The sequence below is a fragment of the Rattus norvegicus genome, chromosome 6, assembly GCF_021556685.1.
Source record: "Rattus norvegicus strain SHRSP/BbbUtx chromosome 6, alternate assembly SHRSP_T2T, whole genome shotgun sequence".
NCBI classification, from domain to species: Eukaryota; Metazoa; Chordata; class Mammalia; order Rodentia; family Muridae; genus Rattus; species Rattus norvegicus.
Genome location: NC_141539.1, coordinates 76,252,825 through 76,276,963, shown reverse-complemented (window position 1 = coordinate 76,276,963; position 24,139 = coordinate 76,252,825). Strand labels below are relative to the sequence as shown.

Below are 24,139 nucleotides of genomic sequence, written 5' to 3'. Positions count from 1 at the left end.
AAACACATGTAAATTTTTAAAAAAGAAATTCTGACTCAAGGAAATTCAGTATTTTTCTTTCGTATACAAAATATGGACTTATGGAAGATTGCTAGGATACAGGAGACTCTGGAAAGAATCAATGGGCAAAGGCATTTAGCATGCCATCTTGCTATTGAATATGGCAGAATAGCAGAATAAATAGGCCCTTCCTTTGCAATGCATTTAATTTAATAGAATAGCAAATTAGAGGCAGGGCAGTCTCATCTCCCTGACAAAATTACCTGCAGAGTGGAAACTGAGACATGCACAATTTCATTAGCCTTCCATTCATAAGGCATAATGCAGGGAGAAAGTCCTCTCCACACCCAGGTCTCCACACAGTCTCATTCATTAGCCTTATTTGTCAGTGTGGATACAGGAAACACTGAGGGGGAAAAACGCAGCCACAGAAAGCATTTCTCCTTCTAACAGCCCATTCTTTGGAGTTTTCCTCCTCATGGAATGTTCTCTCCGCTTACTCAAGCATTCTTAGCATCATTAGCCAAGCCTGTCACTTTGTGACTGACTTCTATTATTATCATCATCATCATTATTATTAATTTGGCTTTTCAAGACAGGGTTTCTCTGTGTAGCTCTGGCTGTCCCGAGATTTGCTCAGTAGACCAGGTTGGCCTTGAACTTAGAGACCTACCTGCTGCTGCCTCGAGAGGTGGGATTAATGGTGTGCACCACTGAGCCCAGCTTTGTGACTGAGTGGGAGATAGTCTTAGATAGTCTTAGATCCTGACTTGGGGTGTACACAATCACAGACCTTTAGAACTTCAGAACTTAAAAGGCTCTAAGGATCACAGGTTTCACAAATCCTGGAATCTAGTTCCACTTTACAGATAAGAAAACCGAGTCTCTGGGAACAGCAGATAATACCCTTCGAGCTTTCAGTGTCTCCCAGTTACTAAATGCTGTACCTTTAGTTATTTCTGGATGGATAGTGGTAAATCAAAACTCTGCTCACTATAGAGCATTTTAAGCTTTTAGCGCTAACACACCAAGCTCCAAAAGGGGAGGGTTGAATTAGGCAATTTATAAAACAGCAAAATCATGACTACCTACCACTTGAATAGTGCATCCTACTTCATGAAACTACTCTGCTGCATTCAAATACATCACCACGGAAGGACAGAGCATCCTTCAGCTTCTCAGACACGGAACAGAACAGGCTCATCTTTGTACTCACCTCTTCCTCTGTCCCATGTGGCATCTGCAAATCAACTCTATGGCTAACATTGGTGCAAGCTGATTTAAAGTGGAAACAACACTGTCTATTTTAGCATGTTATAGCAACAGCTTCAGGCTTAATGAGTTTCCCCTCTAATGTAGCAACTGAGGAGTCTCTTTGAGCTTGTAAAAATGAAATTCTACCTGAGCTTCTACGAAGGGAGAATAATACTTGGAATGTGACCATGTATATGAGACTTTTTTTCTCTGAATGTGTGTACAGCAAACTGACTATTTAATACTGCTTTTTCCTTCCCATAGCTCTATTCTGTGACCGTTGACAACAGAACAAAATGTCCCCATTTGACAGGTATTGTAGCATTTCAATAATTAACTTAAAATACTGTTGATTTTCTGCCTGCTGCTCCACCCCCAGCCCACACCCCCACCGAGGTAGCAACTATCTAAAAGCTTGGTTTAAGCCATTCAGCAAGCAGGCAGAGCCACACCTGTTGTATCTGATTTCTTCCCCCATTAAATCAGAATGAATAATTTAATAAGGCCTGCTTCTCCTGCTCAGACACTAGTCTGCTGGCCGTATCACTGTTTCTGGCTGGCTATGAGCAAACACTAGGTCTCTTCTCCCAGGGGCAGCAAGCCAAACAACCAATGGCCTGGCACTTCCGCTTAGGAGCTCAGTGTGCCTCTGACTTTCCCCTATCACAAAGGCCATTGTTTTTCCTGCGGGGGACCTACTGTTGGTTGGCTACTCAGCTGACCTTTACAGCCTTAAGGTCAATTCCATAAAGCTGTCCTTGTAGTACAGCCAGGGAAGTCATGTGACCCACATCTAAACAGTGAGCCATAAGGTGAGAATCTTCCCAGGAGCTTCTGGGAAATGCCTTCTCTCCTTATTAAAAAAAGTAGTTTGACCCTGGGAGGGTTCTGGAGCCAAGATGCCAATACTCAAGCCTCCATTCTATACCGTTCTTGTCTGTGTGAGGCTGAGAAAGTTAACCATGCCTTGGGCTCCTCTGTTTTCCTTCTCTGGTGTAGAATTAAATGAAATGCCACAAACAGAATGAGTTTATAGTGCCTCCTAAAATCTGCTAGTTAAGGCCATAAGCAATAAAGGAGAAAGACGTGACAAACATCCTTGCCTCCTGCTACCCACCTGATGACCATGAAGGAAGATCAAGAGAATGGAGACAGCCTCCCTGCCTTTGTGTTACAGAGACAATGCTCTACTGCTGGGGCTGGCTAGCCCCATGGAGATGGGATGGGATTCTTCCTTCTGGCTGCCTGAGAGTGATGTTGTGTGATCTGTTCTGGGAACTCCATGAAATGGGCTGTGGGACTGATAACAAGCTTCGCTGCGAAAGCTAGGGTTCAATGGAGGAGGGGTTTTATCTGTTGGATCTAGCAACCAAGTAGCAGGCTTTCATGAGGCTGGCTGCAGTACACAGACATCTTGAAGGACATGCAAGGCTGTGGGGTTGGCTGATCTGGCAACCCAAAGGCCCATCTAAGGTGCTGTCAGTCTTTTAGAACTCCACGTGTCATCACACAAAGGGAATACTGGAGATCCAAAAACTACTGCATGCTTTGGGAGGAGACTAAATGACACCCAACGATAGGATGTTCTTTGTCAAGGTCATAGCAAAGCAGCAGCCCATCTCTGCTCTCCAGGGTGGGCTATGTTCCTTCTGGCAACATGCATTTCCCTGGGTTGTTTTCTGTATCGGTCCTGGGCGGACTCTTCTGAAAAAGGCCTCTGCTGCTGCTGCTGCTAAACTCATAGACAACGGAGCAAGCAGAATTATGGAAAGGAGAAATTCTGGGACTCCAGGTGATTGGCTTTGAGTTGAGAGTTTTAGATTTCTGGATTCCGCTTTGATGACAAGCCACTCAGGATTTTGTCCAGGCTGTTCTTTACTGAAACTACTGAACAATCTCTATGGACTAAGGATTAAAGAGAAAGGTCACCTCAGAGGCTCGAAGGTTCTGGAATGAGACCCAGCTCAGGTAGGAATGCAGCCTAAGACCCAGCTGCTGTCACCACCAGGTCACTATTGTCTATATTTCCAGGGCATCTGCAACACTTTTTTCCATCACATAAAATTTAGATGAGCCGAAATTTTCTCTAGGGAAATTCAGAAGAAAGGAAAGTATATTCACCTATTGCCTGAATCGCCTTTTGTTTTTTTAAGGACATCAATGTGTTTATTTATCTAAATCCCCACGGAGTCACATGTAAGGTGTCACAAGTATTGTCACAGCCTACGTTCTCAGAAGAGGCTAGAGCCTTCTGGAAGCTGATAGTTCATGAGTATTGGTTAATGAATTACCTGAGCTCTGGGCACCCAATGTTCTGCTAACTCCAGTGACATGCTTCACAGAGTCATGCATCCCTCTAGAGTGACCCAGGGCTGTACGGGACCTGCATCTGTAGAACTGCCAGAACAGAGAGTAGTGGAAGCCCTGTTACAACCTACAGTCCCCAGAATCAGATCTGCCAAGGCCCCACAAGCCCTGTCCCCTGCCTCTTCAGCTTTAATCCTTCTATTTGAGAAGTCAAAAAAAGGGGTCAGTGCAAAAAAGGGGGTTATTGAAAGAAAAATCCTGAATCTGTGGAAACCAAGGAAAACAGGGCATTTCTGAATGCTGGCACAGACACAGTAGAGCCCCGTCTCTAAGTCGGTGTTCATGGCAATAGCCTGGGTTCTTCCTGGGGGAAAAAAAATCTTCTGGATGATACAAACTGCCATGCTCACACACCCCGGGAGAGCTGCAGCAGTCCTCTGGGCCGTACGAGGGGTACAACAGACCAAGCAATTATCTACACACTTTATATGAGATAAGACTAAGACTTTCCGATCTTACAGCTGTCTCACCTCATGGTATGCCAAGCCCCCAAGCACCCAAGGGTAGAATATTTAGAAAGCAGGCCTCTTATCTTCCCAGAATTTAGACTCCAGCAGAAAGACATAGCCATTCTATGCAAAATAAATGCCTGTGGCAGGAGGGAGGGAATGTGCCTGGGAGCAGCAGGAGGGACCACAGCTCAGCTGCCAGGACCTTGTCAGACAGGCGGGGAGTCAGAAAAGAGACAGCAGAAAAGAGGCTATCGGTGAGGGTCAGGAACACAGACAGCTTGTGTTGGGCTGAGTTGAACTTTGTGCATAGTTCAGAGTACAATCTATAGCTTCAAACACCTTTGTCCTTACAAGAAAAATGAGTTGAATGCTTAAATGTGTCTGGCTGGAAGCACTACAGTAGGAAGCTACTGTAAACTTCGACAATCAACTAGTCAACTATGTCAACTATGTCATCAACTAGTCAACTACGAACTGCTCTCTCTCTCTTCACCCTCTCTAGAAATGGTGGATTCTGGACAGATGACTAACAAGGAAAATATAGTGAGCCAACTAGTATTGAAAAGAATCCACATAGGAGGCACAATAGCTTTTATTTAAACTAACTTTAAATATTAGGCTTTTATAACACATGGGGTGGGGTGGCTACTGAAACAGTGATTAATACTGAATGTCTTTCTCTGGTTCCTTTTTCTGGGAGGAATTACTAGTGAAAGGAAATAGAAATACATGACTTGGTCATGACCTAAACGTAATGAAAAGTGCTAACTGTGTGTATAATTTTTTAAGGGAAACTTAAAATCTGCATTGACTAGCCAACAGTTGATGCCAGAAAGTTTGCTCACAGATACTTGGTCTTTGAATTAGGGGGTTATTTTAAATATTTTAAATATCCACTTGGGATTCTTGGAGAAATACCAGATTAAATTCCATTAGTCATTAATGCTCAACTGCAAATCAATTTAAATGACCACTTGCAATGCCACATAGTTAAAAGGGCAGGAGTACAGGAGAGACAGTGAGGATATAAGCCCTTAGGGGAAAGCAGACATGACGACGGACTTCTGGGGGCGTTAGCATCTTTCAAAGTCATCCTGGGTTTTCTCAAATCCTGACACGAATGTTTGCTTCTCTTGGATTCTAGGTAAAGGATTTCTGGAATTCCACTGGGAATACCCTATGACAATTTAAAATGGATTTTTATTATTGTTACTGATTTACTATTTGTAGCATCTTGGTTATGCATCCTAGGTTACTGTTGAATCCTTCTGCCCCAGCTTTGCAGTGAAGGATTATGGGCTATGCTATCACACCTGGTCTTAACAATGTTTTTAACCTGCCCTTTCCAGGGTTCTTTTTTTCCCCCTTTGGTTATTTTGCTAATGGGGTTGGCTGGCCTTGAACTGCTACATAGCTTAGGACAACCTCGAACTCATGATTCTACTACCCTAAAAGTCTGGGACTACAGCTATGTACCCCCGTGCCTGGCTTTGTCTTAATTTTTGACTTATGTTCCCTGTATAGAGGGGTGTATTTTTTTTTTATATATTTCACTATTTTCCCTCTGTGACACTAGTTTTACTTAGCTTCGTTTATTCAGAAAGCAGAGATGATACACAAAAGTAATGTTAAATGGACCCAGTAGGTTGGACCTGTGTGTGTGTGAGTGTGTGTGTGTGTGTGTGTGTGTGTGTGTGTGTGTGTGTGTCAAGAATTAAAGAAGAGGTGATGAATTCAAGTGTGAGCAGGGGGACATGAAAAGAATCAGAGGGAGAAAGGAAGGAGTGGAAATAACAGACATATATAGAGTCATATGAAATTCTCAAAGAAAATAGGATAATTTTTTTTAAAAGAAAAAAGAATACAGAGCTAGAGGTGAGAATTTGTGTTTCTTTCAGGACAAGTATAGTAAAACCCGGGGGGAAAGGGCGGGAAGGTGATACAGGAAAAAGAGGTAAAATCTTCAAGGCAAAGTACTGGACTAGCCACCAGAAGCAGGACTGATTGAGTAGCACAGGGCCATCTTTTATGAATCTATGTAAACAAAGTCTACCCATGAGAGAAAAAAGGAAGCAGTTCTCTCCTGTCCCACTGACTGATGTTTCCCCTGCTGGGCTCATTATCCTGGGTATCTCCTGTCACAGATATTGGAGACGTCCCAGAGAAGCGAGAGAGAGCATGTTTAAGACACGGCCTGTGTACTTGGGGAAAGCTCGCTGCTGAAGTAACAGCTCAAGTGAGACAGGGGAACCTGGGCTAACGCAGTGGACAGATATTCAAAGAGTCCATCCCTTGATTACAGAGCTGGCTTTGGCCCCCATTACCTGGCTCACTTGGCCACTTTTATAAAAAATTATTTTATTTATTTACATTCCAGTTATTGTCCTCCTCCCGAACCCCACTCCCACTGTTCTTCATCCGATTCTTCCTCCCTCTTGCCTCCTAGAGGGTGCTTCCCCAAGTACCAGGCCTCGCCCTCTCAGAGGATTAAGTGCATCTTCTTCACTGAAGCCAGGCCAGGCAGTCCTCTGCTACATTTGTGCCGGGAGCCTCAGGCCACCTGTGTGCGCTCCTGGTTGGTGGCTCGGTCTCTGAGAACTCACTGGGGACTGAGTTAGTTGAGACCGCTGGTCTCCCCTTGAGCTTCTTCAACCCTTCCCCTGATTCAGTCATAGGCGGTCCCGACTTCAGTCCAACGGTTGACTCTGTATCTGCAGTCTCCATCAGCTGCTGGTAGGGCCTCTCAGAGGCACTTGGCCACTTTAAAGGCTAACTTTTCTGACACTAAGACACACTCTTTTTTTTTTTCTTTAAACCCTGAAGTTAGGGGAATTAGGAGAGTTATGAGTCTAATTGGTTAGATTCTCTCCCAACCTGGTGGAAGCTGAAATTAAAAAAGAAAAAAAGAAACAGACAAACCAACAAACAAAGAAAACCCAAGGTAAGAGATTAAAAACTGTGGTTGGACATTGGGAACTGGTCCCAAGGCTGTAAGCAACACTTACTACTTCCTGGCTCTACTTCTCAGTTTATATTTGTCACCCTTGGCTAGGGCTTTGCCAATGCTCTGCACTGCCTGCCTAGTGAGATGGTCAAGACCTACATTACCAAGGTCTCTGAGCTGGGATTGTGCAATAACCCATTCATGTGGACGGACCGAAGCACAGCCTTGTAAATCCTGCGGCTTTCAGACATGCTTTCCCCTGCTCAGCTTATAAATCAAATCACAGCTCTTCATGATGGTCAGCGATGCCTTCTTTGCTCGCGCTTAGTGTCCGACGGGAGCAGCTCAAACCGACTGGATGGGAATTGCAGTGTCAAGGTCAGTGGAAAGTGTACTGACCTCCAGGAAACAGGGCCTCAAAGCCTGGGAAATTCCAGTATGTGGGCATGGAAAATAAAAATTCCATATGTAGGTCACTGAGAGTGAGCTGGTGAGGCAACACTTGCGTCTCAGGATCATGCATACTTTTAAAATATTGTTTTCTGTTAATCACTCGTGTGTGTGTGTGTGTGTGTGTGTGTGTGTGTGTGTGTGTGTGTGTGTACATGTACATGTGCTGTGCAGGTGGGAGAATGAGCATTTGGAAGGGCAGAGTGCAGCCTCTAGGAATCAGTTCTTTTCTTCCACCATATCGCTGCTAGGAAATGATTTCAAGCCTCAGGCTTGGCAGCAAGTGCCTTTACCACTGAGCCATCTTGCCAATCCCAGACTCACGTGTCTCTAATGACTGGAGACATAGCATCATCCTGGCTGTCAGCTATCCACGTGTTGAAGACCCAAAGCAGGCTGTTTTCCTCAAGCTGGTAACATACACGAGCCTTTTAATAGTCCATTATACCATCCTGAAAGACTGTTAGCTTCTGACAGTAGTAGATCCCTTAGCCTGTTGCCAATGCCTCTTTTTGATTGCTATAAAATTCGTCTCCTGGCTTTAGGTAACATAAAGGCTACTACATCAAGATACCAGGCACTGTGAAGTCCTGGATGGTTATGCTGTTGAAACTATGAAAGGGACCCCACATGCAGATTCGGTCACTATGTAGTCAAGATAAACTGCCACTCTATCCAGAGAGAAGAAACCACATATAACCTCACAGGCATGAAGTGCCTGACTGGACCGAATGAAGTTTTCACTCTGATAGTTTCCCATTGGTCAAAGGTTTAACCCAAGAGATATTTGACTCTGACATTTCTAAATTGTGGATGGGCCACACATAGGTACCTAGTGGGGGCCTGTGCCTTTGTGTCAACAAGGAAGCCTCATAACAGTCTAGGAGCTTATGAGGTAGTTATGAGGCTGCCTAGCATCAAGTTGTACCTGTGTGACATCAACCGGAGGCCATGTAATGCTGGCCAGACATGTAAGAGTCAGAAGGAGACAATCGAGGCTGAGAGAACCAGAAAAGAAACAGGGATGGGATTCTCCACTCCTGAATCCATTTCCAAAGATGAGTAGGCCAATCATACCTAGGCTTTAGGGACCAATGTGGCAATTCTGTTCCCATTATGGCATCTTATTGGCTCATGGGACTCTGTCATCATTGCCCCCTTTCCACAGCCCCGCACTGTTGATATTCCTGAGGCCCTGCTGAGGCTTTCAGAAGTATTTGAGAGTCCTCTGGGACTGTGCTCACTGTGACAAGGCTTCCTTGTATACCCTGTCCCCAATGCCCGCCCCTCCAAGCTGTGACCCCAATGCTCTGCTGTAGTCAGTGCCTGAGTCACCATGCAAAGTGCTCTAATGAAGGAAGTGGTGCCTTCCTGGAGCAGCGCTCTTTAGGAGAGAAGTCTTGTTCTGCAGGGGAGTTGCTTGGGCTCTGTGTTTCAGTGTGGTAGTACTGCTTTTCCAAGCTTATTTATTCTTCTCTCTAGGGCTAGCATACAACACCAAGATAATTGGGCCAGGATGGGTTCAAATAACAGCCTCTGTGCTGAACCAAGGCTCATTACTCCTTTTGATCCTTAAGGCCTGTTGCTAAGCCCAGCTTGCTATGCCAGAATTATTCTTCCCCTAAGAATAAATTTTCTCCCAGGGACTGCATAACTCTTGCAGTTTTGTATTGGAGAGATCTTTCTCCCTAAAATCTTTCTTCCAGTTTCCTAGAAGACTTGGTATAAATTTCTTGTGCAGAGGTTGCTGAGATGCCTTTAAACCAGAACCCCCGAAGACTGGGCTCGCTACTACCACAAAACCCCACTGACAGGTTACAGTCACTCCTGATTATCAGTTCTCATCCAACCTAGGAAAGAAGAACTGAGGAGCCCCTGTGACCACCACCACAGACACACACACACATGCACACACCAGGTTAGTGACTTAAGGACAATAACCCTCCTGTATAATGTTTCCAATGCTTATGACCACAAATTTCCCCTGTTGTGCAGATTCTGGTGATCAAATCCTACTGGCCTCTTAGGTGCCCCTCATGACCGAATCTGCATGTGGGGTCTGCCTGCTTTGGGTCTTTAACATGTGGATGTCTGGGCTTTTGCAATACACAGAAACCAGGAGGTTGATACTAAATATCCCCAGGGAATGAGAGAGATGCAAACATGAACACCCACCTTGACATTCCAAACTTAGGCCTCAGTCATCACCCCCAGTCACTGCATCTCAGGACAGAGGATGCAGTGGATGGGCCTACCACACAGGGAGAGTTTAGCATCCTCTCCAAAACTTCCACAAATCACAGACCTTGTCTTTTCAGACTTTTGGACTGAATGTCCTTGTCCCCCAGACAGAAGATACGGAATATTATTTGAGCCATGATTCAAGTTAGCCATTGCAAACTTGGCTGAAATAAGCAAGCTTTGCTACTTCAGGTACGCCCAGCCTGGACGAGCAGCCTGGTGCTGAAGTCGTGTAAATGTTCACTTTGATGTGCATGTGCAGGTCAGTGCCCGGGACAGGGTCCAAGATGTCACTGATGCTGATTTACTGAGCTGTCATCTTGTGTGGGTTTCTTAAGTGCAGTGGTCTTATTGTTACTATCTTTAGACAGCACAGAGGGCACAGATGGTACTAAACATGCTTATTAAATAACCATACGACCCAATTACTTGTAGAAATCATTGTCTGAATTCGGTGGCACAGCTGGGATGTATGCATTTTTCTAGAGCAGTAGATCCGTTTTCACAGTAGGAAGCGTTTTTGAGAGAACTGATGTGTAGCTTACTTGGATAGCTGTAGACGTTGATGGATATGGACTAGCATGGGCCAGAAGACTAATGTTCAAAGGCAGGTGAAGGATATAGTATATTCTCTCAGAAATTTCTTCTGTACATACTTATATGCTTTAGTAAGTTATATTAGTAGAGCTGATGGACATTCTCCAGATTTAAAAGAAAAAACTAGGCCAAATAAATACACGGAGTCACCCCAGGTCACACACACGTTAGTTAGCAGGGCCTGGAGGAGAGCCCAGATGTCTAACTCCTACTGGTGTTTCTGTTTGTCCTTCTTGTCTCAGAACCAGGTTTTCTCCTTAGCTGTGCGCTGGCCACCGTGTCTCACCAGTGCGTCCCTCTTGGGTCCTGAAGTCTACAATGTCAGTGGCGAGCCAGTTTCATTCCTTGAGAAAGGCAGCTGAACACTGTATTTATATCACTGGATTGTAGTCATTCTTGGGCTCAGGGACATTTCTAATGAGCCGGTGGACATATTGCTGTCTGAACTATTTCCAAGTCAGCAGCTACCTCTCCAGTGCCTAGCTGTGCTAATTTAAAAGGGGAGCAGTGTTATTGAGTGTCTCTTCTCTTTGCCCTCCCCATACCCTTGCTGTGTTCCTCCCTTGCCCCTCCTCCCCTCTCTCCAAAAGTCTATGCAGCTCTGGATGGCCTTGAATTCCTGGCAGCCCATGTGCTTCAGTCCTCTGAGTGTTTGGATTACAGGTGTGAGCCCGCCATGCGTGGCTTCTCTCCTCTTTCTGTTGCCTTCCTCCTTTCTTTTCTCCCACCCCAGGATTTTTTTGTTGTTGTTGTTGTATTCAAAGGACTGGAAGGAGCTTGCAACTTCTTCCCCTCACATTGGCCACAGCACTACTGCTGGAAAAGTTGTCTGTTTGCACAGAGGAATCCTCTCTTGGGCTGCATTTAGATGTCTGAGCCCCATGATCAGACAGCTTACATAGGCGCAGTGTGGGTATAAAAGGGCCCCAGGAGGAATCCTGGCCCTGGAGCCCAGGGAAGGCAGTGCAGATGAAGGCTGGTGAGTTGACCAGCAGCCACATCTTTAATGCCCGGTGTTAAGTGCTTAAGTGCAGGCTCTTTATCTAGAAGTTTTTCCTAGAAAACACATTCCCAGCAGAACCACAATTCTAAAGAAACACAGATTAATCACACCATCTTGTCAAGAAGTACTTCCTAACCTACCACTCATACAAAGGCCTCTCAACGAACAGACTAGGTTGGTTCTAACAGGGGGTTACAGTCTTTATCTCTGTTGGGTCTTAGCTTCCTCTAGGCCCAGCCATTATCCCAAGAGTACCAGCTACCCCTCCACCAGCAGCTACCACTGCAAAAATCATCCAGCAGATCTAAAGGGAGAGCATCTATGTGCTGAGCTCTAGAAAAAGACATAAATTCTTGTACTTGGGAAACTATGACCAAGTAGGGAACAGTATTCTTGATGATGCTGATAACGACTAGACCCTTTACTAAATACTTTCATCTCTCGGCAATGCTAGAACATCATCATTATCCACAAAGAAGCTGAAGCCCACGGAGGCTGACTGGCTCAAGGTCACACAGAAGATTAGTGACAGAATACATGACCTTTCTCCAAAGACCGCATGCCAATTCCTCTGTGTTGTGTGACAAAGCATTTCCTGAGGAGATACAACACATACTTCTACTCACCCCAGATAGGGAACTGATGACAGACCGAAATACAAATACCACCAAAGTCCAACTTGGAGAACCAGTGAGTTTTATTTACCTTACTTACAGGAGTATAGGTGAGGGGTGACTTACTGGAGAAGAAATGACTCAAAGACAGCTGCATCACCAAGGCCCATCCAAGCATGGGTAAACACTCATAAAAGCTAGGAATCTGGAGCATGTCACACAGTCTGCAGGTGGGTCAACAGGTTGGAAAGTGTCTTTTCCAGGTGCCTCAGTTGGTCTAAACTTCCTCCAGGCATCTTGGCTGGTTTCAGAGTCTTCTTTGCAACTTGTCTTGTCTGAGAGTCACACTAAGAAACTTGGCTTGTTTACTCTTGGGAAGGAACACAGAGAATCTTGTCAGTTTCAGGGACTTCCTGAAGCTATTTTGAATTGTTTGCCTTCCTGCTTGACCCAGCAGAATGGAATGTTTTAATCTAGATGGAAACTGCTACACAATAGTGGGCTGAAGTGAAAACTTAAGGGTTCTTTGGGAAGTCAGTTGTGTTGGATGGTGTTTTGCTGGGGCAAACACGTGAAGGAGTGTTATCCTCAAGTAGAAACAGGTGAAAGGCTAAGGCAAACTCCGGAAGGAAGGTTTTGCTGAAGCAGACAAGTGAAAGGATGTTCTGCTAAAGCAAGCACGTGAAAGGACTTGCGATGAAGGATTCTTTGCTAACAATGCCCATGTATTGGTCTGCCTTACATTGTTTAGTTGAGTTCCATTTGTCTGGATTCCAAAGAGAGAAATGCACCAAAAACCTTCTGGTGGTGTACAGTGGCTTTTTTGCTGTTCCTGAGGCCTCAGGTTGATTTGGCAGAGTGATGTCAGCTGAGACAAATGCATGAGCTGAGGCAAAACCCATAAAGGACATGTGATGTTTGGAGGGCGTATACAAAGGACTCTATGGAGGCTTAGCAAGGCCTTGCTTATAGAGCTAGCTGTGCAGCTCTTGTTGGTCTCAAGTCTTCTTCACTGATTTTCACTTTGCTGAGAGAAGCACAGCTGGGAAATACTCCTAGCATTGCTGCTGGTTCCTCCTCCTGCTGACTCAAGCCAAGGTTGAGGCCTAGCTGTCTCTGCTGGGTAGTGCCACCACTGCTGATTGGTGTTTACTGTCCAAACTCTGTTGAACTGGACTGCCACGGTATCCGTGACATGTTTGCGAGTGGATTGAGCTGCTGCTCTGCTGTGGACCTGTGAGCTAAACTGCTGATTTCCAGACAACACAGATGGGAGTTGTTCCAAAGAACCATTTCTAAACAGGCCTACTTCCCCCATATCCTTTCTTTCCCACTACCTCTGGTGGGTGGTGGGCCAAAGGGGAGGTTAAAGCATTTAAGAGGGATTGGGGATTTAGCTCAGTGGTAGAGCGCTTGCCTAGCAAGCGCAAGGCCCTGGGTTTGGTCCTCAGCTCCGGGGAAAAAAAAAGGCATTTAAGAATCATCATTAAAAGTAAGCGTTAAAAAAAATTAAAGTTGCAGTGGGCAAAGCAGACATTTTCAGAAGTAGGGAGAACTGCGAAGGAGCAAGTGCAAGACAACTTGGGAGTTCATAGTTCACAGTCCTGGTTAGGTTTTCCATTTGGTTTGGTTTGGTTTGGTTGTTTGTTTCCTCTCCTAACTTGACACAAGCTAGAATCATTCAGGGGGAGGGAACCTCAGCTGAGAAATGCCCTCACCAGGTTGGCCTGTGAGGCATCCTCTTAATTAGTAATTAATGTGGTGGGCCCAGCCCATTGTAGGTGGTACCACCTCTGGGTAGGTAGCCATGGGATGAATAAAAAAGCAGGATGAGCTGTCCAGTAAGAAGTATTTCTTCTGTGGCCTCTGCTTTAGTTCCTGCCTCCATGTTCCTGCCTTGTGTTCTTGCCCTGACTTCCCTGAGTGACCATGTGTGGCCTGAGAGTTATAAGCTGAACTGAAGCCTTCTTCCCCATGTTTCTTTTGGCCATGGTGTTTACCATGGCAGTAGAATCCTTAAGACATTAATCTTAGTGTCAAAAGCTAGAAAAGAATTCTCAGAAGAGGACAATCCCTAGTCCAGGGACAGAGCGAAAGTTAACCACCTCTCCATGTCTGTAGGCCCCCTGTCATGTCTCTGCTCCTTCTCCCTCCTCAGCATCTTGACTAGACAAAGTGTGGTTGACCAGCTCAGACTATGGTTGGTCCTGGTAGCACATTTGAATTCAGTGGGAGTTCACCTTCCTTTCTTCTCTGAACTTCAGCATCTACCTCAAGTCACTCATTTCCTTGCTTCAGGAGCTGCTTTTCTTACATCTGAGAGTGAGCCATGGTGTTTGTGAAGGAAATCAATGTGTCGAACCTGGATGTATCCGAATAAAGTGATTCCATTACCAACTCAGTGTGTCACGGTTGGACAAGCGGAGGATTCTTTCCTTCTCTCAGAGAACTGCAGCTGCAGTCTGTCTGCGCTGGTTCACAGGCCCTTACCACAGCTTTAATGGAGTGTGGTGGGCTTGAAGCAAAGTCTGTTAGTTCTCATGAAAAGAATTAAAATTTGCTCTCGTGCTGCATTCTGAGTTCTGAAGCAGAACTCCAGGCTCATTATTCAGAAAACAGTCATTTATTTTCATCCCCCAATATTAATTGTGCTGCTGTATTTCCACCTGATGGGATGATGGGCTCATTATTAAGAAGGGTTTGCCCATAGGCAATGATTGATTACAATTACTTACAAAGCAATGTTCAGGGAGGATTTGAAGGGGACAGATACTGAGATGCTAAAGGGGTCCCTGGCTGGAAAGAGAAAACTAATTACCATCAAGTGACATTCCTAGGCAAACCAGTGTGGTGGTTAGGACTTCTGCAACACAACCCTTGTGACAGTGCCCAACTGAGCTAGCCCTCCCTCCTTCCCTACTTCCCTCCCTCCCCCCTCTATTCTTCCTTTCCTTTTCTAGCAAAAAAATCACTGCTGAGGATCATAAGTAAGGTGGGGGAATCAAGCAAGGTCTTCAGTTCATCCCCAGCCATTCAATTAATTGTGTGTGTCCAAATGTAAAGACTATCACTCTAATTCTGTTTACGGATTGCCAATAACCTTAATTTCAGGGGACCTGGCATGTAAGTAGCTGCTTGGCAAACACCTGCTGGATAGATAAACAATGCCAAGGACCTGTTCTAGTTCTCCTGTGCACTTCCCCGCCCTGCAAAGAGCTCACAGTCAGAAATGCTTTTGGAGATCTCGGAAAGCAACCTAATTTTTCAAACCATGATTCTGACAGATGTCAGGAGGGAGCACAGCTTACAAGGAGAGTGAGAGAGAGATGGGGGGCAAGTGGGGGGGGTGAGCTACCAGAACACTGAGAGAAAGTAAAGGAGGGTGTGAAAGAGTAATAGGACAGGAGGAGGAGAAGGAAGGTGATATCGGGCAGCCATGGGGTCAGCAGCAGCCTCATTACAACTTTAAATAGCTCTGGGTTAATCTAAAACAAGCAATGTGACCTGCTAGTCTCAATCAGTGGGAAGCACAGGTTGCCCCATGGGAAGATGGTCCCTGGCAGTTCAACAAACTAAATAGAAGGATTTAAAGAGAAGGAGAAGGGAAGGGAAATCCTCCCTGTCAGAGAGATAGCTTAATAGTTAAGAGCTCTGGATGCTTTCCCCAAGGACCTGGCTTCAATTCCCAGCATCCAGGTGGTGTCTGAAAACCACCTCTAACTCCAGTTCCAGGGGGTCCAGTTCCACCATCCTCTGGCTTCCTCAGGCACTATATACATGAGGTACACACACACACACACACACACACACACACACACACACACACACACTCATTATTAAAAAAAAGCAGGAAGGAAATTAGAAAACTCTGGTCTTCTAAGAACTGGAGGGGAGTCTGCCTTTAGAGTGATGAGAGATGTGACTGTTTCTAGAAGGAAGTTCTAGGAAGAGCCTCTATTCACAGCCATGCCACAGGTCAGAGGCATCCTGCAGGGAAATGAAGCTCGCATCTACTGGACTCATAGATTCTGCTTGTGTAAAATGTGGCTAGAATCATTGAATACCTTGGCCTTGGCCAGCAGAGACAACACTTGGAAACCACCAGTAAGTTCTTTACATTTCTCACCTAAATCTCTTCTCTAACACAGGTTTCTACCTTTTCTCTCTCTTGGCTCAGCAGGGGAGACAAATTATTGTCTGTTTTATATACAACATACTCCTTCATACTCTACGGTTTGGTCATCTACCCACCATCAAGGTTCTGAAAAGTAACAAGGTAATGAGCCACTTGCTAACACACCCTGGAGCAAGCACGGTGGGGCAGCCATGGAGAAGGAAGTCACAATGAATACTACCACGTTAGAAACTAGGTGCACATATCTTCAAACTCTCTCCTGAACACTGCCTGTATAATCTTCATAGGACACCTATACAGGTAAGAGTGGTTGCCGCCACAAGAAGGAAGAATGTAGGATGTGTTTCCTCCAGCAGAGTATCAGAATAGCCGGGGAAAGGCCCCAATGGCTGAACTACAACTTTCTTGCCCAGATACCCTTAAGAAAGAAGAGTTCTCTTCCAGTAGAAGCCAGAAATACTGCAAGGAAATTCTGAGAGCTGTAGTCAGAGAGGCAAGCTTGCTCTAGCCTCCTAGCCATCAGAAGTGAATAGGGTATGGGACCCTCAGACACCCATTGCCTTCTTCCACACCAGACTTCGGTTCGCACCCTCAAATTCATTTTCTGGAAAAAAAAAAAAGTCCTCTCAGGAAATCCTCGTGATTATAATGATAACTTTCTCAAAATTTTCCATCTGGCATTAGGCCTCCTTAAATGAAATTGAAGAGAAAGGTCATCTTTCTTGATGCTTAAATGAAACTGTGACTCAGAACAAACAGCGAAGAGATGGCAGTAATCCCCACATTATTTTTAATACCTCACGTGGTACTCCAGGTCCCAGACAGAAGAGCCAAGATTCAAACAAGCCTGACTTTCCTTATATAACTGTTTACCTTAATGCAGACTCTAATCTCTGCGACATGAATGTGCCCACAGAAAAGGCAGCAGCGTCCTTTCCTCTCATCCAGGCAGGGAACCCACATAGAAAGACTGGCTTCCCCTGGAGCCAGAAAACAGACCATTGGCTGCAGGTTAGAAGGGTAAGTAAGATGCTGCCAGTGTGGGTGGACCTTACCTAGACCAGAGAAGGTGGTGAGACCTGGGGTGGGGGCTGGGGGCGGGTGGAATGGCCCTGGGTTGGGGGTGGAGCAGGTGGAATGGCCCTATCACTGGGAATACACCCTCCTTCTGGAATATTCTGTCCTTGGTGGTTCCTTGCTTGACACCTTCTTGAGAAGACGACACTCAGAGGGCAAATCATTCGCAGGCCAGTGCACATCTGCCCTGGAAGCACTGCTTTGGAGGACAGCTGATGCTGGAGCCTGCGGGAGTCCCCAGGTGCCCACAGTCTGGGCTGGGCCTGGAAGAGAATGGGCGAGGGAGTCACAGGCAGACTTCCATTAGTGATCCTGCCCAGGCCCTGTTAAGAGGTTATAAGTAGAAAGAAAGCACAGGAATAAATGTCAGGACTCTCCTTGGTCTAGCTAGTCAGTGGCTTTGAAGATGCTGAGGCCACTTCCTGCTTTCTGGACCAGAGTTTGTGTACTGTTTACACGCACACTCAGAGCAGTGCCCTTATGATCTTACTCTGCAGATCTAGGCCTTCAGTATGAAGCTTTTTCTGACGGACTTTAAGTTATGTGAACAGAATTTCAGCTTTATTACTGGGCAATTCTTTTTCAGATTAAAATCCCCCCACCCCATTCTTCCCCAAAGGAAAAAGGAGAAAAGAAAGTAGGTATCTGTCCAGTTACATTTAGGGAAGTAAGAACTGCTTACCATGGTGAGTGGTGGGAAGGTCTACTCTTTTCAAACAGTTTTGCGCTGACCTCTTTATACCACAAGTTCCTGATGACACAGCGTCCCCTTGACAACTCCAAACACAAGGTCACAGGGTGTAAACTTGTCTTCTTTTGTACTGAGATAGCCCAGGCTGGCCTGAGCTCACATGTAATGTAGGCTGGACTTAAAAATCTGTAAGTTCTACTATCTCAAACCTCGTAAGTGCTGGGATCATAGAGAGATACATCATCTTTTACTGGTTTGGGTTTTGGATTTTTGTTCGTTTGTTTTGTTTTTTTGTTTGTTTTTTTAAACATGGGTTTGCTGCATACCCTTGGCTGGCCTGTAATTTGCTATGTAGACCTGGCTGGCCTTGGACTTCCTGTGGCCCTCCTGCCTCTACCTTTCTAGGTGATTCAGGAAAAGATCTTGCCCTGTCTGAGTCCTCCAAGTCAAGAAAGAAACAGTCTGGATTTCACCTGGGTTCTTGTGTCCGTCGGCTCTGCCTTGAAGACAATGGCTTTTGGACGTAACAAGCAGCTGAGCTCTTGAGCCTCAGCAACATGAGCCTCTCATGCAGATTTTCCAACCCAATGGGGTCATATTTATGAAACCAAGCAGGGATTCAAGTTTTGGTTCTGTCTTCTCACTTTCTACACTGTTTTAGCAAAGGGAGGAGTTACATGTTGTTATAATACCCTTTATTCCTACTCCAAAGTGAAAAAGGAAGAGGTTGGTGACCTCTTTTGCCCATCTGTATGCCAGGACATATGCTGTGGTCCGATTTGGACCACAAGGTGGGGCTGACTCTGCCCATGAAAGACAAGTGGGTTGCAACATCGTGGAGAGGTTCATTTCATTAGGGAAGTGGCTACACAGCTGTTTATCTTGCCCCCATGACAGAATTGGCAGGAACTGACATTCAAACAACACTGGAGGGTGACAAGGATGGGCAGTGGAGGTGGCAGTACAAGATGAGGACTCAAGCAGTGGCATTCCCACCCCAGCGCAGACAGGACAAGCGCGCTACAGGCATTGGAGCACACTGACTTTCTGTTCTATTTTACAGACCAGCTCACCCACACTGCTCCTCTGGGAGTGTGTAGCCATGTGTCAGGTACAGGTAGCTAAGGGATAAATAAGGCCATTTTCCTAGAATATGACGTTTACTGAAAGACTTACAGTTGGAACATATAGAACACTAATTGAAGCATTTCTATATAATGCGCAAACCCAAAATGGGGGAGAGTGAAGCCCGATTCTGTAGCCACAGTGGGTTCTCTGACAAGAGGCTCTGGGTGAGCTGCACTTGCTTGCTCCTGCTCCTGTGGGTGGGACACTTGCACGCATACACTTGTGACACGTTACGGTCCTGCCCAACAATGACTCCGCCGCCATTGCGGTGTTTTGAGGCAGTTGGGGTTCCATCCGAGGTCTGACCGAGGCTGGCTGCACGATGCCTGTGCCGGAACACGCTATTCCACTCTCCCTGCTCCAGATAAATCCTCACTGTTTGCCTGTCGCTACTGCATCTCACTTGACAGTAGTTAGGAGGCCATTAGTAGAAAACGAGAATCTGCTCTTTCCCCATCTGCATATTGGACAAGTCCTGCACTATTCAGCATGCGAGGCCTGATAAGAAGCCAGCACAATCTGCCCATTGACTGCTGGCCTCCTTTTCCAGTCCCAAGTACCAGAGTCTCCCGGCCAAGACTCTTACTTTGCATGTTTCTGGCTGTCCCCGATTGAATGCCTTTCAGTTGCACCTGCGCGGCACGTGGAAGAGGAGAGAAAGGGAGCCTTTGCAGCTAATTCAAATTCCTGGCCCTCGCAGCGGTTCCACTCCTGCGTGTCTTGGGGATTTCTGAGTGAAGGCACAAACATGTTTAAAGAATGCTGTTTTCATGCCTTCACAATGCACTGTTGATTTTGACCCGTACTCCCCGAAGCATGGCTGCTACTTCCCTTATGCCCCACACCCCAAAAGGAAGCTGGACTGCGAAGACAGGGCCCTTTCTCCTCCTCCTTCATGAGTGCTCTGAGGTCAATGAGGCCTCTGTCCAGCTATTCAGGGAGAGTTCAGAATCTGTCTCTTCTGGATCAGCCATCCTCACTGTGTGTTGCAGATCTGACTGGCCCTTCTTGGTTTTGCAGGACTGAAACTGACCTGGAACGTAGATAGCCAATTGCCCTAGTCCCATAAAAGGAATTTGTCTCATTGGGCGCCATACCGAATTCAGAGTGTCAGATGCCAACATCTAATGTAAGGTTTAGAAAGAAGGGCTCCAACTGCTGCTGCTAGGATTCACTTTGGAACTCAGCAGCTCACTTCCATGGAGATAGGGACTTTATCTCTTTTACTCTCCTTTGACTCCCCACCCCCAGTGTCGAGCACACAGTAGGTACTCAGTGAATATTTTGAAAGAAGTAGTATATATTCATGGGTCATTCAGAGAGGTCACATGCAGCACCTGGCAAGGCTGAACTGAGCAGCTCTGTCTAGAGAATGAAAGACACTGGTCTCCAAGAACGAGATAAGGAGGAGATGAGGTCCCACCAACATTTCAGGAGGCAGGAGAAGAAATAGTTAAGCTCAGGAGTATATTGAATTCCATCCCAAGTTGTTTTTAGTTTGCAGGGGTGTGAAATCCCTGTCTCCCCTTATTTAGACAAATCCCACTGTGCATGCCAAGGTCTCAAGTAAGGGTTCTTGCTGTTTTCTTACTTCATGGGAGCAGAGAAAGGTGATGAGTTGTGTGTGGGGGAGAGTGAGTGAGAAGAGTGCTCACGAGTGTTGGGCGACCTGTAAACTATTTCTCTTGAAACAAGAACGAAGTGCTGGAGTGGCTGCCTCCTCTCTCCACCCTAGTCCTGGGAAAGTTTAGCTAGGAACTGGGGATGGCTTCCCCTGGTCTCCACTAACCTTCCATCATGGTTAGAAGCATCTTTTCATATGGCCCAGACTTGGCTTTGCTTCGACCCATCTCGTTATCCTTCACGTTCCTTTGGATGCCTCGTGTAACTTTGTCGTGAAAGACGAAAGAAAGGGTTTGCTGAGAAAAGCCCGCAAGTGAAAAATATGCTTAATGAGTCCTCCGATTTCTCAGAGACACTTAAGGCAGGCCTTGTCACCTGTGAGATCTGTAATTGTCCTCTGTGAATCCCAGGTGCTTTACATATAGTTGCTTTTGAAAGAATGTTTATTATCTTGAATCCAAAGCAGTAATTAATTAGCACAAATAAATATGATAAGAAATTATGATAGCATCCAAAGTAGTTTTGTCAGAGAGTGAAGTCTTTCAGGTCGCTCTGGGGATGTGTTTGCGGCAATGAGGAAGCACGAGCAGAACAATAAGCTTTCTTCAACTGGCTATGATGACAGTGTCTTTTGTACTGTCTTCCATTTCAACTTCAAAAAGTGAATTCAACTAAACTTGAACTTGTAGGAGAATTGATCACTGAGGGACAGCTAGAGGTTGGTATTCTTTAAAATTATTTCAGGCTTTTTGCCAAAGTCTCCATGGGTTTTTCCTCAGACAGTATTGAGGTAGGAAGTAGAAGAGTTGGCCCATAACATTTCCAGATTTACCTCTGCTGGATTTAAAGCTTATGGTTTCTGATATTTTGGGGGGAACCCTAGAGTTCTGGAAAATATAGGAATCTGTAGATATGAACTTGTGCTCAGCTTGACTTTGTACCTACCGCTGTGATCCTCAGCACCTTCCCTGCAGCTGTGGTCCTCAGCACCTTCCCTACAGCTGTGGTCCTCAGCACCTTCCCTGCAGCTGTGGTCCTCAGCATCTTCCCTACAGCTGTGGTCCTCAGCACCTTCCCTGCAGCTGTGGTCCTCAGCATCTTCCCTGCAGCTGTGGTCCTCAGCATCTTCCCTACAGCTGTGGTCCTCAGCACCTTCCCTACAGCTGTGGTCCTCAGCACCTTCCCTGCAGCTGTGATCCTCAGCACCTTCCCTGCAGCTGTGATCCTCAGCATCTTCCCTGCAGCTGTGGTCCTCAGCATCTTCCCTACAGCTGTGGTCCTCAGCACCTTCCCTACAGCTGTGGTCCTCAGCACCTTCCCTGCAGCTGTGGTCCTCAGCACCTTCCCTGCAGCTGTGGTCCTCAGCACCTTCCCTGCAGCTGTGGTCCTCAGCATCTTCCCTACAGCTGTGGTCCTCAGCACCTTCCCTACAGCTGTGGTCCTCAGCACCTTCCCTGCAGCTGTGATCCTCAGCACCTTCCCTACAGCTGTGGTCCTCAGCATCTTCCCTGCAGCTGTGGTCCTCAGCATCTTCCCTGCAGCTGTGGTCCTCAGCACCTTCCCTGCAGCTGTGGTCCTCAGCATCTTCCCTACAGCTGTGGTCCTCAGCATCTTCCCTACAGCTGTGGTCCTCAGCATCTTCCCTACAGCTGTGGTCCTCAGCACCTTCCCTGCAGCTGTGGTCCTCAGCACCTTTCTGCAGCTGTGGTCCTCAGCACCTTCCCTACAGCTGTGGTCCTCAGCACCTTCCCTGCAGCTGTGGTCCTCACCATCTTCCCTGCAGCTGTGGTCCTCAGCACCTTCCCTGCAGCTGTGGTCCTCGGCATCTTCCCTGCAGCTGTGGTCCTCAGCACCTTCCCTACAGCTGTGGTCCTCAGCATCTTCCCTGCAGCTGTGGTCCTCAGCACCTTCCCTACAGCTGTGGTCCTCAGCACCTTCCCTACAGCTGTGGTCCTCAGCACCTTCCCTGCAGCTGTGGTCCTCAGCACCTTCCCTACAGCTGTGGTCCTCAGCATCTTCCCTGCGGCTGTGGTCCTCAGCACCTTCCCTGCAGCTGTGGTCCTCAGCACCTTCCCTACAGCTGTGGTCCTCAGCACCTTCCCTACAGCTGTGATCCTCAGCATCTTCCCTACAGCTGTGATCCTCAGCACCTTCCCTACAGCTGTGGTCCTCAGCATCTTCCCTGCAGCTGTGGTCCTCAGCATCTTCTCTGCAGCTGTGGTCCTCAGCATCTTCCCTGCAGCTGTGGTCCTCAGCATCTTCCCTACAGCTGTGATCCTCAGCACCTTCCCTACAGCTGTGGTCCTCAGCATCTTCTCTGCAGCTGTGGTCCTCAGCATCTTCCCTGCAGCTGTGGTCCTCAGCACCTTCCCTGCAGCTGTGGTCCTCGGCATCTTCCCTACAGCTGTGGTCCTCAGCACCTTCCCTGCAGCTGTGGTCCTCAGCACCTTCCCTTGTCCAATACCCATGAGCACAGTTCTCACTCATTCTGTACTTTCCACACATGCAACTCATCACCTTTCTCTACTCCCATGAGGTAAAAAAAAAAAAAAAAAAACAGCAAGGACCCTTACTTAATATCTTGGCAGGGACAGTGGGATACTGTGGTACTCAGCTTCTTCCCTACAACTGTGGTACTCTGCACCTTCCCAGATGTGAAAACTCTACTTCTCTATGAAGAATGACCAATGAAGTTATTTATAATGGAAAAAGATTGTGAAGTCATGATGTAAAGAAAGTATAGAAAACTGACTTTTCATCTATTTTTGCAGGGCTAGGGCTTGAACTCAGTCAGGGCTTTGTACGTGTAAAGAAAGCACTTTAACACAGAGCTATACCCTCAATCAAGAAACAGGCATCTATTGGAGATGTGGTTCCAGAAAAATATGTATTCCTCCAAGTAAGACAAAACCCAAACTTTCTTATGATGAAGTTGTTTTCTGGTGGCAAGTGAATAAAATTAAGATTCCAGAGGAATCATCTTTGGGACCAGATCTTAGCTCACCTATAATACAAATGCCAGTTCCCACTGGTGAATTAGGGATAGTTACTTTGCCTCTCTGGCCACTTTGATCATTATTAGTAGTATTATAGCCAACATTTATTGCACTCAGTATGATTTGGGCACTGGGTTATTTTCATTAGCAGTTATTTCTTGGATTATGTCATTTAATGTTTCCAACCACTTGATGTGAACTATGATTATCTATAGAAGCAAACTCTACTTGGTAACAATAGCTAGTATTTATTGAATGCTTATTGCTGTGGCTAGGATATTGTTTATTCAAACTAAGATTCATTGAAATAGATGCTAATGTGATGGCATTGGGAGAAGGGCCTTCTAGGCCTTTCTAAAGGGCGTGAACTCTCTTGAAGTTCTGGATTGGTGACCTCTGGAATGGGTTGCTATAAAGTAAACAGTTAGCCTTCCCCTCTGTTTACACATGGTTCTCTCTGTCCATTTCCTGCCTGTCCACTCTGCTCCTGTTGTCATGGTATTACACAAGGCCCTCCCTACGTGGGGCACTGAATTTTCCAGCCTTCAGAACTATGAGTCAGAATAA

The 24,139-nt window shown here is 46.2% G+C and overlaps 1 long non-coding RNA gene across 3 annotated transcripts in view; it reads left to right on the top strand.

The window, feature by feature from the left end:
• Positions 1–16,906: 16,906 nt before the first annotated feature.
• LOC134479384 (uncharacterized) overlaps positions 16,907–24,139 on the top strand; it is a 29,684-nt gene continuing 22,451 nt past the window's right edge. For all 3 annotated transcript variants that reach the window (XR_015622411.1, XR_015622413.1, XR_015622412.1), the window contains exon 1: positions 16,907–17,077. This is a non-coding gene — a long non-coding RNA (uncharacterized LOC134479384). The remainder of the gene's footprint in view (positions 17,078–24,139) is intronic.